General features: G+C 36.7%; 1 protein-coding gene across 14 annotated transcripts in view; it reads right to left on the reverse strand.

The window, feature by feature from the left end:
* Nucleotides 1-14,825, reverse strand: part of celf4 (CUGBP, Elav-like family member 4) — a 1,199,286-nt gene that overhangs the window by 638,788 nt on the left and 545,673 nt on the right. The window lies entirely within an intron of this gene.

Raw genomic sequence — 14,825 nt, forward strand, 5'->3', positions numbered from 1 at the left:
TCCTGAGAGAAGGAGAAATGAGAGCCTGTAGAATAAACATGTCATGTTGGTTTAGGTAAAAGTGCTTTAAAGTGCACAACCGCAGAGCCCATTCTACAATGATCTATGTTATGGTTAACTTGGGAGAATTTAGTGCTATTACTGGATGGAATATGAAAATGTTCAATTTTCCAAGAGTTTCATTAATAAACAAAAGAGATCACATTTTGACACAATCTCGCAAGGTGCAGCATCCATCATAATATAGAGAGCAGACCTTGTACTTAAAATCATCTATTTCAATGCAGAAAGGATGATCTATCATGAAATCCATGGGTTTGGCCATTACCTGTAATGCAAAATTATTTTACCCGTGGAATGACATGTAATTAACCAAATTAGATTTTCTTTTTAAATTTGCAGTTGTAATTATGTTCCTAAATATTGAGGTACTAGGATCTGATGCTGATCTTCATACAGTGTATATTGATGATTTTTTTGATTGGATGTTCAAAGGGAGAGAAACCCTTTCTTGATGGATGATGGCCCGTTCACCTCTTGACTTCTCGCTTTCTATATAGCAGACTTTTTATTCTTTTCTTTGACTGTTCCTTACTTGAATGTTCTTCATTTATTCCTCTTGAGCTCAGAATACTTTTATCTCTATCATTCCTCCTCTATACCCTCATTATGTTGAAATTATTATCCCTAATCCCTGATCTAATTCTTTTCAAGACAATGATTACTGTGGAACTTGGTCATCATTTCTTCTTGCAATTTCCAAGTTGCTAATGTTAAGATTTTAAGTTCAGTGAGGGTTTCCACATATAGCACTCCTTCAGGTTGTGAGTTCCAGCCCTTCATCACCATCTGGGTGAAAACATTACTTCCTGATGACCCATTTAATCCTTTTAACATTTACGTTAAATTTCTGCTTATCTCTTTGCTATTGAAAATATATCCTTTCTATCCATTCTGTCTAAGCCACCCCATAATTTTATACACCTCAATTAAATTTCCCCTTAGCCTCCTCTATTCCAAAGAAAACAAACAGAGTCTATCCAGTTACTTTTCATCAGTAAAGGTCTGTATTCCTGGCAATATTCTTGTAAATCTCTTCTGCATCCTCTCTGGTTTGATCACATCATTCTTGTCATGTGGTACCAAGGCTATAGCTGTGATCAAACTAGTATTTTACACAGATTTTGTTATACTAGTGCTTCAGCTAATGAAGGAAACTACCTTGTATTGATTAGCAAGTGATGAGGAATGTAAATGAAATGTTATTATATATTGCAAAGGAATCGAAAATAAGTCGGAAAGTTCCGGTATATTAGAGGGCATTAGTGAGACCACATCTAGACTACGATTTACAATTTTAGTTCCATTGTTAAGAATGATCATAACTGTGTCAAAAACAGCACAGATAAGGTTCACTAGATTGATTGCTGGGATGAAGGGGTTACCTTGCATGTTCAGAAGAATGAGAAGTGATTTTATTGAAACACAAAAGAATCTGAAGGGACTTGATAGGGTTGATGCTGAAAAGGATGTTTTTGTCTTATAGGAGAGACTAGGATTGAAGCACATGGTTTAAAAATAAGGGGGTTCTCACTTATGTGACTTTTTCTCCACAATGTTGTAAGTTCATGAATTCTCTTCCCCAGAGTACAGTAAAGGCTGGATCATTGAATATTTTTACTGCAAAGTTACACCAATTCTTAGCAGATACCTCTTCTTTGGAATTGAAAGAAGTCAAACTGGAGTTGAAACATTAATTCTGTTTATCTCTCTAAAGCTGTTGTCAGACCTGCTGAGTTTCTCCAGCATTTTCTATGTTTTTTCCATATTTCCAGCATCCACAGGATTTTGCTTTTATTCCAAAGATTCTTGATTGACAAGGAAGTCAAAAATACAGGACATGGACTGGAAAGTAGGATTGAGACCATATTCATACCAACCATGATTTTATCAAACAGCAGAGCAGACATGAAAGGGTGAATGTCTCCCTCCTGCTCCTAATTCCCTGTTTCTGTATCTTCTTGATTAAGTTACCAGCTAATCCTGCTAACTTTAGGAATATATGTTTTTTATATTCACACATGGAACATGGAACTGGTTAAGCTCGCATTTTTTGCTGATCCCAAGTTACGTTGAGAAGATGCTGATGAGCTGCCTTCTTGAATCACTGCAGTCCATGCGCTATAGGTAGGCCTCCAATGTTAGAAAGGAGGGAATTCCATGATTTCGACCCAGAGACACTGAAGGAATAGTAGAATATTTCCACGTCAGGATGGTGAGTGGCTTGGAGGAGAAATTGTAGGTGGTTGTTGTTCTTATATATCTTCTGCCTTTGACCTTGATCATGGGTTTGGAAGGTATTTTCTGAGGACTTTGGGTGAATTCCTGCAGTGCAACTTGTAAATAGTATAAACTACTGCTATTGAGCATCAGTGGTGAAGGGAGCGGATGTTTGTGGATGTGGTACCAAAAACATGGGCTGCTTTGTCCTGAATGATGTCAAGCTTCTTGAGTGTTTTTGGGGGAGTATTCCATCACACTCATGACTTGTGCCTTGTAGTGCGCAGACAGGCTGTGGGGTTAGGAGATCAGTTACTTGCTACATTATTCATAGCCTCTGACCTGCTTTTGTAGCCGCTGTATTTATATGGCAGTCTAGTTCAGTTTCTGGCCAATGGTAACCCCCAGGACATCAATAGTAGGATTCAGTGATCTAATGCCTTTGAATGTCAAGAGACAGTGAATGGATTATCTTTGAAGTTCTGAAGGATGGTCACTGTCCCAAATCATTGACACTGCTTTCTCTCCCCAGATGCTGCCAGACCTGCTAAGTGTTTACAGCAATTTCTGATTTTGCTTTTAATTTTTGATCCAGAAATCCATTTTAACAGGTTATTTGTGTCATTACTGTCTGAGGGATCCCGATTTGCACAAATTGGCTGCTGTTTCTCCCACATTAAAAAAGTGATGTTTCTTATGATCCTGGACCAGACTGCCACATTGATGTTTGGATCTGGCTGGGAACCAGTAGCTTTTTAAAAAGCAGAGAAAATTTCAGACCTCAGCTACTTAGTATAAAGTCATGAGGACAAGCAACAATAAACCTAATAATGAAAATATGGGTAACAGACAAACTGTGGTTGACCACCCCACAACAACACCCCTATACCCGAGGTGTCAATGACAATGTAGGTCACCAAATTTCAATAGAATTCAGAACTGAATTCAAATTCTTCTCTTCCGAAGACATTATTTTGAAACTCCTGAAACATCAATCTGTTACTCTGATTGCCTCAATGCTCACTCTCATTTTCTGGAATGACATTCCTCTAAATTCTTGAAACTGCATTCCAGTACTTAATCACCAGCACAAATCTAGCTTTTCATGGACAGCTAGTTCTGTTGACTTTACAGCAGCACTTGTCTATCTGGAGCTTTCTTTTGGCTTTTTCTCTCACTGTCTCACTCTTGAACTGCCTCTAAGCTTTGAACTCTTCTTCAGTGAACTATTTACAATGATCTACTGAAAATGTTGCAACAAGCCCCATCCATATTGTCAGTATTGAATTTACCAGACACTGGAAATCAAACAGAGATAGTTGTTGGAAATGTATTTTTCCTGAATGTTATAATGTTCACAGGTTCCAAACCTACACAAGTACAAATTGCACACAACAATAAGGAGGAAATCATCACACTACACTGTAAAAGTGCACCATTTGGTGAAACAGTCTTCATATTGTGAAAAGTGCAACACACAAATTGCTGTGGCACGTGGCTACGTAGCAATCAGGAATGTAGAGGACAATGTAATAAATAGGTCATAAACCAATGTTCTCATGTATGCATGGCTGGCTGTGCATCAATTTTAAAGTGATCGTCTGGTGCCCAGTAAAGAAATAAGTCGCCTGCATGAAGAAAATTTAGAGAGAACATTATAGCTATATAAATACAACTTATAAAAACCCTAAGAACTTTATATAAGACATAAGAAGGGACAGTTCTTCAAGTTTGAACAGAATCTTATGAGAGTTTCTCTTTTGCGGTTTTTGGTATAATTACAGTAAGATAGCCATGCTTTTATAATCTTGTAATCCATTCAACACAATACAACATTCAGGGTGACAGAAATAAAGATAATATTGGAACAATGTGTTTCCAGATGTTATGATGTGTCTAGCGATTAGGCCAGCATACATTAATGCGTCCAGAGAGATAGGTAATACTCCCAGCACAACTAAAATCATCAATTACACTTTTAATATTTAGTAGCTCAAACCCAGAGAGAATTCATTGATCCTGATCCACTGTATTAGTAAAGCACTTCTTTCAGTAAGTGGTTAAGCAGACTCTATTTAAGGATTTGGTTTTAAAGAATCCTCCTTTCATTATTGCCTCACAAACATATAAGCGTTTATATTTTCTTGTGTATTGCTCCAGCAACCATTTCCATTCACTTGCAAGTTTAGACAAAGAGGGGTGAAAGTGGTGTTCAGCAATATTGAAAGATGATTTGTAACATTTTGGCAGCCTCTTTTACATCATTACCAATTATTTCAATAGCAAAGAAAATTGGAGTGGTGTAAAACAGGCAGCTAATTTATTATTGTCTAGTTTGCGCTTTTGATGAAGCCAAAACACACCCCAAAATGTCAATGTTGTGATCATGGCAAATAGTGAGGATAAAGGAAGGTTGGTTGACAGCCAAGTGCAAATGTGTTGCATTCCTACTTATTGTCCATATTACAGAATCACACAACTGTTATGCCGCAAGAACAGGCCATTTGGCCCTTTGTGCCTTCACTGGTTCTATTACATGGTGCTGCTTTTCCCCCATACCCCTGCACACCATTTCTATCCAAATAATCATCGATTCCCCTTTGAATGCCTCACTTGAACTTGCCACCACCACATTCCCAGATAGTGCATGCTATACCCTAACTGCTCACTCTGTGAAAAAGCTTTATCCCAATAGTCCTTTCTTTGTTTACACATCAATTTAACTCTATGGCCTCTCCCTTTCTCTGGAATGAGTGGGAACAGCTTGGCCCTACCTACGCTACCCAACCAGCTCATGATTTTGAAAACCTCTAACAAATCTCCCCTCAACCTCTTTGTCTTCAAGAAAAACATTCCCAACGTCTTCAATCTATCCTCGTAAGTTTCTCATATTTCAACAGAATTAGTTGAATATGGGTCAAAGCTGGAGGTCAGGGTGGTTTAATTTTACTTCCATACAGCCCAGTTAAGCTAATGCTTAGGCCATCAGTAAATACAGCTTAGACCCAGCCAAAGAGTCAGCCTGAAACCTCCAGTTGTGTGCCTGTTGCAGCTTTGCAATGAACACAATATTTACTCATTAGACTATCGAACAGTGAGTATTATTATTTCTAACATTATTTTGATTCATAGAAGGCAGCAGAAAATTGGTGCAACAACTAACTTTGAGAAATTTGCCACTGCATACTCATTCCAACAGGCATAACAGATACACTGCAAGAAAAGTTGCTATTCTATTATTTTTCATTGTGAGGAATTAATTTATGAAACTTAATTAATTTAATGTAATATTAAGGCCTAAGCAAATACTTTTCCAATAATTATTACAATGACAGCACCATTCAAATATAAAATGTGTACAAGAACACTAGGCAGAATCTTAGTACTCACTGAATGATGTGAGCATTGACAAGAAAGTTGGGAAAATCACCTGAGATGGGGAGTGAGGAGTTTTTCAATGTCAAGAGAACAAAGTTCAATTTTCCAATCAAGTGTTGAATCTCGATTCTGAGTGGTAAGGGATTGTTTGGCATGTATTCGCACAGAGTAATAGCTCATTATTAGTTAATGTTGCCTCATTTACAGTCAGTTTCTCATTCTCCTACCTGCTGGATAGAAATTAGATTGCAAATCCTCTGGCTGTCCATCATGGAGAATGGTCACCAACATCTCAAGACTCTCTCCATGGGCAGTGAACATCCACATCCTCTAGTTCATGAATGTTGGCTCCATCAGACATGCACTAGCCTCACCATACCTTCATAGCACACCTCCTAGTCACCTACAATATGGTGCTACACTTCAATGCTGCACTTCAGAGCAAACTGACCCCTGACATTATAATGCTGCTGTGAGGAAAGTTGGTGAAACAATGGTAAACTGGATTCTTTGGAAAGTCAGCCAAAGGACATTATTTTGAAAACAGATATGTCAATCGATATATATAAAGAACAACACTCAGCAATTAAACCGGTTTATTGATCTATTTATTTCAGCTAAACACTGGGTCTACAATGTATCATCATAAGCTGAAATGCAAATATGCACAAATTCTAGAGCAAAATGGGAACATACTTTATTGAATGGGTTGCAATAAAAACCGGAGGAGCTCACACTGGTCCTTTTCCATTTTTATACTCTTAATCTCTTGAAGCAACTTTCATGTTTCATGTAGTGACTAAATTGGTTTATTGTATTCATGGTATCAGTAGTGGTAACATAAATCTTACCTGGGTTATCATTTTTCATGCAGTATTTCCCAAACCCATACCATAAAGTCATAAAATAATTCATTGATTTTCCAAAAGGTATAAAAATTTGTTGAAAATGTTATGAAATGTTTTTTTTTTAAACTGCATGTGCTCGTATTTTAGGTCCTTCCTCAAACTGAATATATTTATGAGTGTGTCTCCCTCTGCAATCTGAAATATATTTGTAGGTTAGAGGGTGGGCAACACAATACTGTGATCAGCTTGCTGTTGTGTTGCCAATTATGCTGAATAAAAATCAGAATGTCCAACTGAATAGTTTGATTAAAAAAACTGATAAAATTTGACAAAAATCCAAATTTGGATTCGAAAGGTCAGTTGATCAATTTGCAGCTTAATTTTTTTCTTGTAGGTTTTCACATAGAGATGGACAAGCAATAAGAAGTCACACCAAGAGAATCAAAAGAATGCAATAATCTCACCTTGTTTTGATGACCTTCAGTAACTTGATAAGACACCGGAACGAATTTAACAAAAGGTCTATTCATTTATCCGAGGAGAAAGTGAGGACTGCAGATGCTGGAGATCAGAGCTGAAAATGTGTTGCTGGAAAAGCGCAGCAGGTCAGGCAGCATCCAAGGAGCAGGAGAATCGACGTTTCGGGCATGAGCCCTTCTTCAGGAATCATACCCGAAACGTCGATTCTCCTGCTCCTTGGATGCTGCCTGACCTGCTGCGCTTTTCCAGCAACACATTTTCAGCTCTATTCATTTATCTTAGTTTAGAATCATTCCAAACAACTTCAAAGTCAAACCTAGTCCAACGTTTCATTATTTTCTTTTCAGGGCATTTCCATATTTCAGTGTTTAAAATGGTATTTGATAAGATTGGGATGCTATGACCTTCCTTTATTAGTGTTACTACAACCACTTAGCTGTCAATCATGAATCAATTGTTTCTAACCCCTCCTTAAAGAATTTTAAACTGTAAGTCCCAGTCCAAAGACCTGATTATAAATATCGAGAACTTCACTGCAATACCAACACAATCATCACCATCAGCAATTACTTGCAAATGCATATGATTATCCACCTAGGAAATTCTGTGTCACTGGTCACGGGGTTCTGTGGGTCCTTGTGTGGCTGATGAGCCCAATCCTACAGCCACATCTCTAACCACACATTTGGTAGCTGTTGCCGGGAGGTGGACTTGGTCCTTGATCTTGAGATCACCAATATTCCTTTTTAATTTTAAAAAGTTAATTTTCTCTACTTCCTCTTGCTGATGGATGATCTCAAGGGATTGTGGTCCTTCATACAGAAGCTTCCTCCAAGTCAGAACCTTCTGAATGAGTGCCTCCCACATGTTGACATCTATATTACATTTCTTGAAGGAAGCCTTCAGGGAGGCTTTGAAACATTTTCTTTGTCCTCCTCTCATTCGAGTGCCTTCCTTGAGCTGAGTGAAGAAGAGAGAGAGTCCGGCATTATTGGAGGTGCTGAGACCTAAAGCTGAGGCTCTCTGTATGATCCCTCAGGTGGATTCAAAAGATCCCATGGTACTTGCTTGAAGAAGTTTAGACGATTTGTTCATGGTGTCCTGGGAAATATTTATCCCTCATCTAATATCATAGTAACAATTCTGAAGAAGGATCACTGTACCCAAAATATTAACCCTACTTTTTCTCCACAGATGCTGCCTGACTTGTTGAGTTTTCAAGCAATTTCTGTTTTTGTCAGTGACTTGGTCGTGATCATATTGCTGTTTGTGAGAAATTTGCACAAACAATTTTCTCCCAAAAATATGCTCAACTACCTCAGATCCTTCCTAGCTAAGGCCATGTTCTCATAAGGCTTCATCCTTGGCATGGTTTTGCAGCTTTGATCAATCTCAGATTGAATACTTACCTCACCACACAAAAAGCCAGGATATTTTGTTCTTTTATTTTGGACCTTAAGATACAAGAATAAAAATAGGCCATTTGGCCTATCGAATCTGCTCCATCACTCAATGAGACCGTGGCTAATTTCATTATCCTCAACTCCACTTTCCTGCTTTTTCTCCATACTTGTTAATTTCCTGACTGATTTAAAATCTGAATATCTCAGCCTTGAATATTCTTAATGACCCAGCCTCATCCACCCTCTGTGGGAAAGAATTCCACAGATTCACTACCCTCTGAGGGAAGAAATTCCTCCTCATCTCTATCTTAAATTAATGACTCATTACTTTGAGATTATGCCTTCTGGTCTCAGACTCTCCCAGAAGAGGAAAAACATTTCCACATCTACACGGCCAATCCCTTTAAGAATCTGATATGTTTCAAAAATTTTGCTTCTCATACCTCTAAACTCCAATGAGTACAGTGCTAACCATCTTATTGTCACAAGTTCTGCATTGAAGATACACACTTCTAACTCTGGTAACTCTTCCTAACACTTTCAAATTCAAATAACATTCTTACAATGCCAGATCCTATTGGGACTAATGGCTACTGGCTAGCCATTTACAATATCTAAAATGCATAAGCTATCCAGTAATGTACAACTATCTCATTATGATGTCTCCAGACACACATGCCATATATAGTCTAACATTCTCCTATTCTGAAAGGATTTAAATGACCATTGACTATAAGAGAATAAAATGTAGGAGCAGAAGTAGGTTGTTTAGTCCATTGGGTATGCTTCACCCTTTAATGAGATCATGCTGATCTGATAATCCTTAACTCCGCTTTCCAACTTTTTCCATATAACCCTTGATTACCTTAATTGATTAAAAATCTATACTTAATGACCCACTCTCAACAGTCTTCTGCAGTAAAGAATTCCACAGATTCACTACCATCTGCAACCATTTACTCTCAGATTATGTCCTCTTGTCCTTGACTCTCACTTGGGCTCACCTTTCTGCATTTACCCTGTCAAATCCCCAAAGAATCTTGCATATTTCTTCAAAATTCCAATGAGTACAGGCCTAACCTACTTAACCTTTCCTCGTAAGACAGTCCCTGGTATCAGCCGAGAGAACATTTGTTGGCCTGCCTCCAATGCCAGTCTATCTATCTTTCCTCAGATAAGGGGCCTAAAACTGATCACAGTGTTCCAGCCGTGATCTCAGTAGCTCCTTCTATAGTTTTAGCAAAATCTTCCTATTTTATACTCCATTCTCTTTGAAATAAATCATTTATTTGCATTCCCTGTCACCCACTGAATTTGGTGCTAACATTTCATGATCCTTTGTGAGCAGCTTTCTGCAGGTTTCACCATTTAAATAATATTTATCTCCTCTATTCTTCCTGCCAAACTGCATGACCAAACATTTTCCCACATTATATTCCATCTAATAAGTTTTTGCTCACACATTCAAACTTTCTATGCCCATCTGAAAGTTCAAGTCCAACAGGTTAATTTGAAAGTACAACTTTTGGAGCGTTGCTCCTTCATCAGTTAACTTTGTCCACCCCACCAGTATCTCCACATCTGAAGGTTGTATTATTGTCATCACTTGGCTTCCACCTATTTTTCTGTCAACGATTGTTAAATGTGATAATAATCTATTCACTTTCCTCATCTGAGTCATTAATACATCTGTTAAATAACTGTGGCCCCAGCTATGATCTCTTGGTATTCCATTTGTGACAGGGAGTGATCCTGAAAATGCTTCCTCTATCCCAACTCTCTGTCTTGCATTAATTAACTAATCTTCCATCCATGCTTATATACTCGTCCCAAACTTTTGGCTCTTATTTTGTGGAATTACTTTAAGTATGTTGCATCGTCAAGTACCTTTTTGGACAGCTAAATATATTACATCTACTGCTTTCCCTTTATGTATTTTGCTCATTACTTCCTCAAAGGCAAGATTTCCTTTCTATGAAGCCATGCTGACTCTACTTGATTATAACTTGGATTTATAAATATCTGCTTTTTCTGCTTTTACATCCTTGAAAATAGAGATCAGGAAAATCAACGTGCTTCCAATGACAGATGTTAAGTTAACTGACCTCTTGTTACATGTTTTCTGGCTCCTATCCTTTCTGAATAAAGATGTTACATGGGTAGTTTTCCAATTCTCTGGGATTTTTTTCCAGAATCTAAGGACTTTTCGAAGATAACTCCGTGTACATCCACCAAGTCGATAGCTAGTTCCTTTAGTAATTGGATTCAACACATTAGGTTCAAGGGACATATTATCCTTTAGTGCCTTTAATTTCCTTGCAATGTTTTTCTACTTTTTGCTATTGTGTTTATTTTCTCCAAACCTTTTGAAGTGCTATTATTCTCTAGCATGAGGAGTGATGCAAAGTACATATTTAACAACCCAACCATTTTCTGTTTCTTTGTTATAATTTCCCCAGCCTCATTCTTTAAAGGGCCTGTGTTTACTTTGGTTCTTCTGTTCCTTTATATATAGTTAAGGAAATTCTTGCAGTCCATCTTGACATTACTTTTACTAGCTTCCCCTCAATGCTTATTTTCAACCTATTTACTTTTGATTACATTTTAAATACATTTTAGTCCTTTTTTTGGCATTTCCAATTCTCCGGTTTGCCATTAATCTTTGCCTCTTCGTCTGTTTTCTCTTTTAATTGATACTATTCTTACCTTCCTTGGTTAAAAGGATAGAAATGAGCAGGAGTAGGCCATTTCAGAATCTCACAACATATTGTTCTTGGACACTGTCCTGAATATACTTTGTGAATTCTTCTTCGGGGCTAGCTCTCCCAATTCAAATTTTCTAATCTACATGATGATTAAATTACCATGACTAATGTGCTGTCGTTTTCACATGCACTCTTTATGATCTAATTTATTCTTAGATCTACCACATTGTTACTGTTATTGACGACTCTTACCAGTGCCTTTTTCCCTTGTTATTTCTTACATTAACTCACATGGAACATATATCTTTTGATACAAAATCATTTCTTACTTTAGCACTTATTCTGACTTGTACCAACACAACTACCTCAACACTCTATCTTTCGTGCCTATCCTTTTGAAAAGTCATTTACCTCTGATTATAGAGTAGCCAGCTTTGGTCTTTGAAATGGCTGGAATACCATATGCATCAACATCTATTTCTGCTGGTAACTTATTTATTTTGTCTGAATACAATGTGCATTTAATTAAAGAGCCACTAATTTTGCCTTTTTGCATTTTTACCTCTTTACCCCTATTTTCTAGTTTTGTTGAATTCATGTACACTCTGTCCCTTCTTGTCTCATACTGGATACCATTATCTAATTAGCTGCACTGCATTGTTACTATATCCCTTTGCTATAAGCCTACATACCCACTCTCCAGAACCTTCCCCTCTTCTAATTTGTTTCAAGTCCTCCCCACAAGCATGATTATTTGATTTGTTATGATAAGCTTCCCCCCCACCCCAACTTGCTGCGTACATATTTTTCATCTCCTTCTATCCTGCTCACAGAGCACTAACATACTTCAGCATATTATGAAAAATCATAATTGCAGAATGAATGATATGCCACAAAGAAATGTTATTTGTGCCTATTATCAAGGAGTTTTTTTCTGCTTTACATAGAGTAATTTTGTCAATGCTCTTATTCATAAATATTCAAAATTATATTGTAATTTTATGCATACTTTAATCTAATTTTCTAATTATTAAAGTAATTTAAATTTCTGCATACTATTTAATGTATTTTAACATTAATGTATTTATTTTGGTTTAACTTTTTTTGTTAATGGTGAGAAAATGTGCGTGACACTGTAATGCATTCAATTTTATGTATCATACTGCTGCTTTTATGAAAAAGCAAATGATCTAACCTTTGGATTTTATAAATGGGGTAGAGAAGCCAGTTATAAAGCAGCATTAGCCTGAATTTTGCTGTGGTGATGATGGAAACTATTGTTATTTCACTACAAATGCCAGCTACCTCTGGAGACAGTACACGAAAAGTTAAACATGGAAATCCAGCATAAAAGCAAAATACAGCAGAGGGTGGAAATCTGAAATAAAAACAGAATGTACTTCGGAGGAACCTCGATAATCTGAAGGACACATGCGGGGAGTATTTTGTTGGGTTAATCGAATTCTGGAGAATCGAATGCCAGATAACATAGTCTAGCTAAGCATCGGAACCTTGCGATCTTGCCGGATAATCCCATATTTGGATAATTTTATGCTAGATAATCGAGATTCCTCTGTACTAACTCAAAATGATAATTCTATTTCTCACCATACATGATGCTAGACCTGCTGAGTTGTTCAAACACATTCCATTTTTATTAAGGAAACCCAGGAGTTGTCAGTGATTTAACATTTCTCTAAAGTGTTTTTCCCATAACACTTAATTAGATATTACAAAAATATCAAGTAGTTTTATTCTTATATGATCAGTTTCACTGGACAAATTCTTGAAAATGTTCCAATTTGCTGAATATGGTACACCTGTGTTTTTAATAGCATACAGGATTCATAATGTCTGCTAAATAACCTCACCTGTCCCCAGTGAGTAATTCTATATTTGGTGAATGCCAATTATTTCCTTTGTGAGAAACATTTCATATTCTTTTCATGGTAATTCTGTTTATAATCCCATGAGCATGTCACAATCATAAATTCAAATGAAAAGTGATAGGATTCATTCTTTTTTAAATTCCCTGTTTGCTATGTGAATACACCATTGTGATTAGTGTATCCTGCTTGATGACATCACTGTTACCTGACATCTTGCAAGCTTCTGAATTTGGCATCAAATTCAAAATGACCTCAGAAACAGAGAAACATATGCCACAGATCGAATTAGTTCTTTGCAGTACGTTTTCTTTGAGGTCACTGGCATGTAGAAATGTTTGTTGCTGACTACAAAATTCAGCAGTGATCTTGCTTTTATAAAATACTTGTTGGGAAACAGACCATAGTATACAGTTTTTGGCATCCTGTTAGAGAAAAGACATTGAAGTTATAAGAACATAGAAAAGCAGACAGAGGCTATTCAGCCTCTTGGGTCTTTTTCAAACCTTTAGACAATAGTTGAAGTCTACCACAATGATATTTAGTTCCATATCCTTTGATACTCTGGACTAACAAAATAGTATTGTTTGCAGTTTTAGAAATTGTAATTGACTTAGCCTTAACAATTTTTTGGGTGAGTGAATTATCGAGATCAATTGTAGTGATTTCTATGAAAACGGCTTCCTAATTATTCTTCAAATTGGTCTGGCTCTAATTTTAGGAATTATGTCAACTTGTTCATACTTATTTCACCAAACCCTTTCAGAATAAATTTCTCTTAACCTTGCACTTTGACTTCTTACTGACAAATTAAACTGATTATCTCTCATCAATGCATTCTCCTCATCTGTTTTACAACATTTCTATCATATCTTTAAAAACTTAAATAATTTATTTGATTTTTCTGTTCTAGTGAAAGTCTGTCTTGTCTCTTAAAGTTCTCTTTGTAACTATCTTTAGTTTCCTATTTCTGGCATCATCATGGTGAGACTGTGTGTTTAATGTTTTTTCTATAAATACGTGTCCGAGACTTTACGCATATCCATGTTTGAACAGTGTTATACAGAAATTTGTCATTGGTCTTATGTCCTGTTTAAAATACACAAAATAATTTTTGCCCTTTTCTGGCTTATTCTATCGACATCTATCTTCTAGATTTTCAAGGTACTTAAAACACAAGCCTCTGTATGTTTGGTCCCAGCCTCCTGTGCTATTGCATTGAATGCATAATACTGAGTTAAATTTTATTTCATATATGATTTCGAAGTATTTTCCCACAATGAAAATGAGACTGAGAGGAGACCAGGCTTGTTGAAGATACAGTTAACACTTACAAAACAATGCGGTGGTGGAGCTCAGTCTGATTAACTAGGCTACTTGAGATGGATAGAGATAGCAAGTCACAGTCATTTCCTGTACATTTATCACATGTAATTATGTTTATAGAAACTCACACATAAAAATATATAGTTAAAAGAAACATGAGTATAGCTGTATTTGCATTTTCATTGTTCTTTCAGGTAGAATTTTAAAAAATCAGTTCTGACAAAAATGGATGCCAAGGAAAAGCTGAAGGGGGTAGCCAAAACATTTTTATTCCTAAGAAGAGTCTTAAAGTGGGAGTGGACAGATTGAGGAAAGTGACTCCAGAATGTGGTGCCAAAACAATTGATGTGGCTTTCAATGATGGGGGTCAAAGGAAGGCAGATGTGTATGGGAGCACCATTTTAAGATGACATCTTATCGTGCCCCAAGAGTTAGCAACAACTGAGGAGAGGAAATAAAAGGATTTGAATACACTTAAGAGGTTTTTAAACTTGAGGTGCTGAGGCTTTGCAGTGGTAT

This window comes from Chiloscyllium punctatum, chromosome 1 (genome assembly GCF_047496795.1).
Source record: "Chiloscyllium punctatum isolate Juve2018m chromosome 1, sChiPun1.3, whole genome shotgun sequence".
Classification (NCBI taxonomy): Eukaryota; Metazoa; Chordata; class Chondrichthyes; order Orectolobiformes; family Hemiscylliidae; genus Chiloscyllium; species Chiloscyllium punctatum.